General features: G+C 33.1%; 1 protein-coding gene across 2 annotated transcripts in view; it reads right to left on the minus strand.

The window, feature by feature from the left end:
* The window catches only part of LOC114348778 (uncharacterized), an 882,222-nt gene that overhangs the window by 191,439 nt on the left and 683,128 nt on the right, over nucleotides 1–7,655 (minus strand). The window lies entirely within an intron of this gene.

Consider the following 7,655-nt stretch of genomic DNA (forward strand, 5'->3'; position numbering starts at 1 on the left):
GCAAAAAGCACCACAAGAAGAAGATGGGAACAGTAAGGCTAAAAAACACCACAGCAAAGATCAATTTCAACGGAACAGCTTCTAAGGAGATCAATATAAACAAAGGCGTGAAACAAGGTTATGTACTCTAATCCGACACTATTTAACCTGTTGGAAATAATAAAAAAGAGGGAAAACTTTGCATACAAAACATTATTCCAGATCAATTTTAACTAATTAGTAGCATATTTATACAGATAATCTAGTTGTCGTAGCAAAAACCAACATGACACTTATAAAAGCAGTTGAAAAATTAGATAACGAAGCGAAGAGAACAGAGCTAGAGATAAACCAGGACAAAACAAAATACATGACGATAGAGGAGGACGACACCACAACTCAAAAATGTCTAATAATACAAAACCATAAATTTGAAACGGTATCCACATTTAGATACTTGGGAGTAACAATAGGGAAAACCATAAAAGAGAGAACAGAGGGAAGAATTCTGAAAGGCAAAAAATATATGGAATCAATGGAAATTTGGTGAGAAGCCAGACTTAAATAAGAGAATAAAGATCACATTATATGTCGTGAGATTGAAACAACGACGATTAACATTTAAAATCTAACTAAATATCCCGTTTTAAATTGATTTAAACTCCGTTCTTCTAGTTCCGATTTAGCTGACATTCAAATTATTTTCTGGAAGAAAATTTAACAGAAAACAGGATTTTGCCAGTTTGTTCTGCCAGTTCTTTTTAAATGGCACCGAATTGTTATTAATTACTATTAAATTCAAACTGGATTATAGGCCAATAATTCAGTTCTAGGATTATATAAAAAAGTACCATTATGAGATACAGTAAAACCTGTGTTAAGGGCCACCTGTCAAAACCGGCCACCTGAGCTAGCCGGCCAGTTTCAAAGCTTCCCAAACCAAAATTTGTGGACTACAAAACCTGGTATTAGCGGCCACCTTTTTATATCGGCCAATAGTTCTGTCATTTTTAGTGACCGTTATTGACAGGTTTTACTGTAGTTCAGACTTATTTCCAAGACGCCATATCCTTCGCGTCAAATTGCCGTTATTATAGTTGTGATTATCCAAAATAAAAGCAAAATAAAATTTGAAAATCGACCTCTTATGGTATTTTTTGTTTGTTGTTTTCACCTAATTTTGAAAAAATGTGAAAACGTTGAATTATCCACGTACGTCTGTCTTTTTCCACAGAACTCTTTCCTCATGATATATGATATATGATATACCATAAGGATGGTACTAAGGGTGAGAAATTTGGCCTAGGACTTCTGGTTTTAGAAATGCAAGCTGAAGCAGTGCTTTAAAGTCGCCGGAATAGTACAAGCGATATATTATTCAACGCGCCTTCGAAAGGCGAAAACAAATATATACTTCCGGTTTCATGACTTTCTGTCCGTTGGTCCACGAATATATCTCCTCCGTTATTAATACAGATGTAATGACCGGCTCACCACTGCTTTAAAGTCGCCGGAATAGTACAAGCAATATATTATTCGACGCGCCTTAGCAAGACGAAAGCAAATATATACTACGAGTTTCATGACTCTCTGTCCGTCGATCCACGAATATAACTCCTCCGTTATCAATACAGATATAATGACAAATGAGGTGTCGAATGAAAGGATATAACCTAAGGATACTGTAACGGGTACGAAGGTCATTGATATATCACCCTTTCTTTTTTTTTTGTAAAGATCGTAAGTACTCTCCTAGTATTATTTTTGTTCCGCCCTTTATGCGGAATCCGTTTCGTAAACTGTACTGTGAGTGTGTGGAATTGGATCACCTGATTCTCTTTCGTTTCTCACGATGTTAAAAATATTGTGTATTTTGTCGATTTTACGTTCTCAGGATTTTAGCGTGAATATCATATCTGTTTTCGTCTGAGGGGCCTTGTTAGGTTTATTTTATCTAATGCCGTCAAAATGATTTTGGTCATAATTCTTAAATAAGTAGATTATTTGTTTGTCTTCGGCTAAATATCAAAAGAGTTAAATGTTTTTTTTGAGACAGAATTCTGTCCACTTGAGTTGGAATGTTGATAAGTGCCTCTGAGTTGTGAGAATCAGGCTGTCCATGGGAACCTAGAAGAAACTGCTGACAGATAATGAGTATTTTCTTATTGGCTGAGAAATATGCATGGCGTCGAATTAGAGATTTGACGGAGAATGGTTTTGCTTTTCTATTGGCCAAGACTTTGATTGATGGAGTGAATTTAAGTCGGAAATGGATAAACTATCTGATGATTTCTGGAATGGGAGGATTGAATGATCTTTAGAAAGGGCGTTGCATTTTAGAAAGTTGGAGTTTTGGGGAGATCGGGACATTCAGTGAGGTGAGAGCCGTCAAGAGTTGAAGTTCCTAGAGCCTCGGAGGGCCGCTGAAAGCGGTTCCCATTGAGTTTAAGTATAGTGAAGTTCTTGTTCAATTTTGATGAGCAGTCTTTGTGTTAGTAGTCGAGTTAAGTGTTCTTCAACGATCTGAATACTAGACCATCATGGTCTAATCAAGTCGTGGACCATCGCGTTTTCGCCGCTTTTAGGCAAACGCGATATTTCATACCAGTCGGTATTCTTTGGGTCAAGATATAAGAAATCTGGCCTGGCGCTGGTGGGATGTCCCTACTGATTTAGTATCATAATAAATAGTTGACGTTACTAATCCCTCAATTGTCTTCGCGACGGGTGGCAATAGTTTTGGAACAGCTACTAGGGCCGTACTTTATATTATTTACAGAACTGACTCGTTACCTATCAATGCAAATTAATTATTAAAATTAAAATTTCTAGACAATGTATTAAAAATTTTGTTTACTGCAGACGAATTCGTTTAGTCATCTGAAATTAGCTTGCTTGGAATCAATTACAAATTATCACAAACAATTTTTATGTCCAATGCGTTCATTACGTGAATTTTATGGAGTTAGATTATAATGTGTTTTATATCGTTTTCACTTTAAACAAAATGGACTTCCGATAATGCAGCTTTCTATCTTTAAATAAAAAAATTTAAGAATAATTAGAAAGAGCATTAGTTAAAGATAAGATAAACCTTTACTTATTATTCTATAGCTTTACACATAATTCTCGTGCTTATAGGTATTTAGGTAAAATTAAATATCATTTATTTATCCAGAAAACATACATTATGGAACATTATGAAAGGGGGGCAAACATATTTAAGTTTGACATTTGCACATTCAGGCAGTTATTTTCTTGCATTTGGATAGAAGGTTAGGTCGCGAGTATTCAAGTAAAATGTCTGAAGTCGGTGAAGCTAGTGCTAAGTGTAAAACACGTGTACATTTATCTGATGATGCCATAAAATTATTAGGAATGTTTATCAAACTGTGAAAGAAGATAATCCAAATCCAGAAGACGGTAAATTCCTCATCAAGACAACATCTCGACTGACAAGGATGCCATATACAACAGTGTGGAAAATTGTTACGAATAGAATTCAACCTCGTAAAAAGCGGAGTGACTTTTCTACACATAAAGCAGTAAATGAGAAAGACGCTGAGGTAATTAGAAGAGCAATTTACAATTTCTATTCAAAGAACCTAGTTCCAACGCTTAGTATGATCTACGATCAACTTGTTAAAGACTATTCCATTACGTATTAGCCTTCAACTTTATCAAGTTTTTTGAATCACATTGGTTTTCGATACAAGAAAATTAATAAGCGATCATCAATAATGGATTCTCCTCGTCTAATTAAATGGAGAAATGAATACTTGGATGCTATATCTAAATTTAGAGATGAAGGAAGACCGATATTTTATCTAGATGAAACATGGTTCGATACCCACGATACTGCTCAAAAAGGTTGGACAGACGATTCTATTAAATGTGCACCCAATTATCCAATTAATAGAGGTCAGTGAATAATTATTCTGAACATTGGATCCAAAAATGGCTGGCTTGGAGGGGAAAGTTTTTTACTATCGGCAAAAAACATTAAAGATTCAAAGCTGGACTACCATGAAAATATGACGAGTAGCTTGTTTAAGGAATGGTTTGAAAAGAAGGTGTTGCCAAATTTGCCTCCAAAAAGTGTAATTGTAATGGATAACGCAACGTATCACAGCGAACAAATTAGAAAAATCCCCAGTGTAGGTTCGACAAAAAACAGATATCTGATTTTTTGTATGACAATGATTTGTACTTTGAAGAAACATATACAAAAAAAAATATTGGAAGTTCTTCACACAAAAGTGTTTGAGAAACAATTTGTTATAGACGAATTAGCCAAACGTGATGGTCATACTGTATTGCGATTACCTCCTTACTACTGTGTCTTCAACCCCATTGAATTAATCTGGAGCCAACTTAAGGAAAGTTTACGGCGAAACAACTCCTGTCCCAAATTTAGTAGCGAATCGGTGTCACATGTTGTAGAAGAAATAAAAAAGATTTCCCCGACACTGTGGCAAAATTGTGTTTCACATGTTATAAAAACGGAAGATCATTACAGAACATTAAGCTCACATATTAAACCAATAATTATAACATTAGATAACGATTCTAGTGAAGATGACAGCGATAGTGACATATAGTTGTAATTTGTATTTATTTCTTTCCGTCTAAACTTCAAATTTTATGATATTTTATGTTATGTTCTATGTTATTTTTTATTATGTTATCTTTATAATTCTGATTTTTGCTACCACTCTTTTAATCTTTTATTGTTATTATCATTAATTTCCTTAATTTCTTTAATTTGTTCATTTCTCTTATTTCATTGTACATAATAATATACCTATAACTACATAGATATAAATACGTAATAAATATAATGATATGATATTTAAATTTATATTTATTATTCCAACCCCATTAAAATATTATATCTACTTGAAGACTTGAATTTTTTTTTGTTAAGGGGATGGGTACGAACTTTCGGCTTTAAGCCGTTACGTTATTACCGAGGGTCGAAAGTCCCTGAAAACTTCTATAATGTTTATTTTAATTAGTTACAGGGTTGAAAAACTAAGAGAAAATTTAGTGTGATTTTTAATTTCAAATATCTCATTCAAAAGAAACTTTTAATTCATTCCAAGGGACTTTCGGCCCTCGGTAATAAAGTAATTTTTCATTCTGCGTTTAAATTTTTCAAAAATACTTACATATTAGTTTTCTCAGGATTCCAAAAAAATGATTACATTTAAAACACATTGAAAATTTTAGCGAATCCGCTCCTGGAGGGTTAGTTGTTTGTTATTATGATACTAAATCGGTAGGGACATCCCACCAGAGCCAGGCCAGATTTCTTATATCCTGACGCAAAGAATACACCTAATTACTTAGCACCCAGTCAGAAGTTATTTAGAGGTTTTTTTTGTTAGCAGTTTCTAACATTGCCGTAAAAGCCTGAAAAAATTTTGCCTTTTGTTTATCCAGTTTAATATACTGAAGAAATAATAAGTTTTTTCAATATTTTGGTCGAGCAGTGCCAATTTGTTTTAATGAAAATAATTGCTGAAAGTTTCATAAAAAAAACTATGGATAGCAGATGTACTTTCCATATATCAATTCATTTGTATAGTGACTTTTGTGAGTGAATAGTGCCTTGGACTTTGAAAATCAACCATAAGAAGATTCAGGACTATGTACAAGGTATTTTTTTTGTAAAATTTTTATTTTTTTTTTGGTAATCACGTAATCTGGTACATCTCTATTTGTAACAACGTAAGAGATAACAGATTCAATTTTTTGTCTTAAGAAATAATGTTTTATTTGCTAAATACAATCTTATTATTTTTCTTCCCTCTTGTTTCGTATTTCCAACAAAGATTTAGCTGAGTAAAGTACAACAAGGTAAGTCACGCTATATTTGTTTTCACACCATAAGTATTTTATACAGGGTGTTTCATTAATAATTGTCCATATAGTAACTGGAGAAACCTTAGCACAAAATACGAAGATTTAAAACACTTAAATAAAATGTGGTTCCTTACTGAGTTACAGGGTGTTTTATCTAAAAATTTAGAAACTATTTTTGCTCGGCATTTTAAAACTATTCGACGTATCAATTTCATACTTGTCAGGAGGTATAGGTACTGTACAAACTACTAAATTGTGTTAAACAAACGTTTCTGGCTATTACCAGAGGCGTACGACGGGGGAAAATGAATGGTTGACCCTTTCTAAATTCTACGCCACTGGCAAAATTGCTATTTTAGTTCAATTTTTGGATTCTCCAATACTTTCTATGAAAATAATATACTCTTCATTCGTAACGATAAAGTCATTCGTTTTCGAGATCTTTGTAGTTAAAAATGAAACGACACGGTTATTTTGATTAATGTATTGTGCCGTTTCGTTTTTAATTTCAAATATCTCGAAAACTAATCATTTTATCGTTACGAATGAAAGGCATATTATTTACATAAAAATTATTGCAAAATCAAAAAATTACACTAAATTAGCAATTTTGTCAGTGGCGTAGAATTTGGGAAGGGTCAACCAGCCACTATCTCCTGTCATACGCCTCTGGTAGTAGCTAGAAACGTTTATTTATCTTAATTTAGTAGGGTGTACAGTACCTACACTTTCTGCCAAGTATGATAAGGATACGCCAAATAGTTTTAAAGTACTGGGTACAAATAATTTTTAAATTTTAATCATATGAATCATAATCATAAATTAATCAAAATAACTGTACCGTTTCATATTTAACTTCAAGTATCTCGAAAACTAATGACTTTATCGTTACCAATGAAGAGTATACTATTTACGTAGAAAGTAGTGGAGAATCTAAAAATGGCACTAAAATAGTAATTCCTCCAGTGGCGTAGAATTCGAGAAGGGTGAACCATTCACCAACCCCTGTAGTACGCCTCTGGTAGTAGCTAGAAACGTTTGTTTATTATTATTTAGTAGGGTGTCTAGTAGTCGCACTTTCTGCAAAGTATGAAAAGGATACGGCGTATAGTATAAAAATTCTGAGCAAAAATAATTTTTTAATTTTTAGAAAAAACACCCTGTAACTCGGTAAGGAACCACATTTTATTTAAGTGTTTTAGGTTAAATCTTCGTATTTTGTGCTAAGGTTTCTCCAGTTACTATATGGAAAATTATTAATGAAACACCCTGTATATTTTATATTGACTGTTTTTTTTTGTTGTTCATTTTTGATCTAGCTATCTTTCTTTTAATGTTTCTATTTTTTTGTATATTTTTGGTTCCCATAATATAGCCAGTGGCGCCCAATATTTTATTTCTTTTTATTTGACATTCTTACTTTGATTTTCCTATTATTTTTATTTCTAATCTAATAAGAGTATATTAATAACATCTTGTAAAGAACCAACCCATATCTTTTCCGATTATGAGCAACCGAGGACTTGTTCTCCAATTTGTGTAACACGTCACATCTTTATATGACATATCAACATCGTGTCAAATTCTATTTCCCAATCTTGCTTTCATTGACGTTACAACACTACATACTAAAGATCAGAAATTTGACCTCGGACTTCCGGTTTTAGAGTTGCAACAGGAAGTACCGTTTTAATGTCTGAAATAGTACCTATAAGCGACATGTTATTCGACGTGCCCTAGCAAGATCAAAACAAATGTATACTTTTGGTTTTTATATTATTTCCGGTCAACAAGTTCTAACCGGAAGT

The sequence above is a fragment of the Diabrotica virgifera genome, chromosome 7, assembly GCF_917563875.1.
Source record: "Diabrotica virgifera virgifera chromosome 7, PGI_DIABVI_V3a".
NCBI classification, from domain to species: Eukaryota; Metazoa; Arthropoda; class Insecta; order Coleoptera; family Chrysomelidae; genus Diabrotica; species Diabrotica virgifera.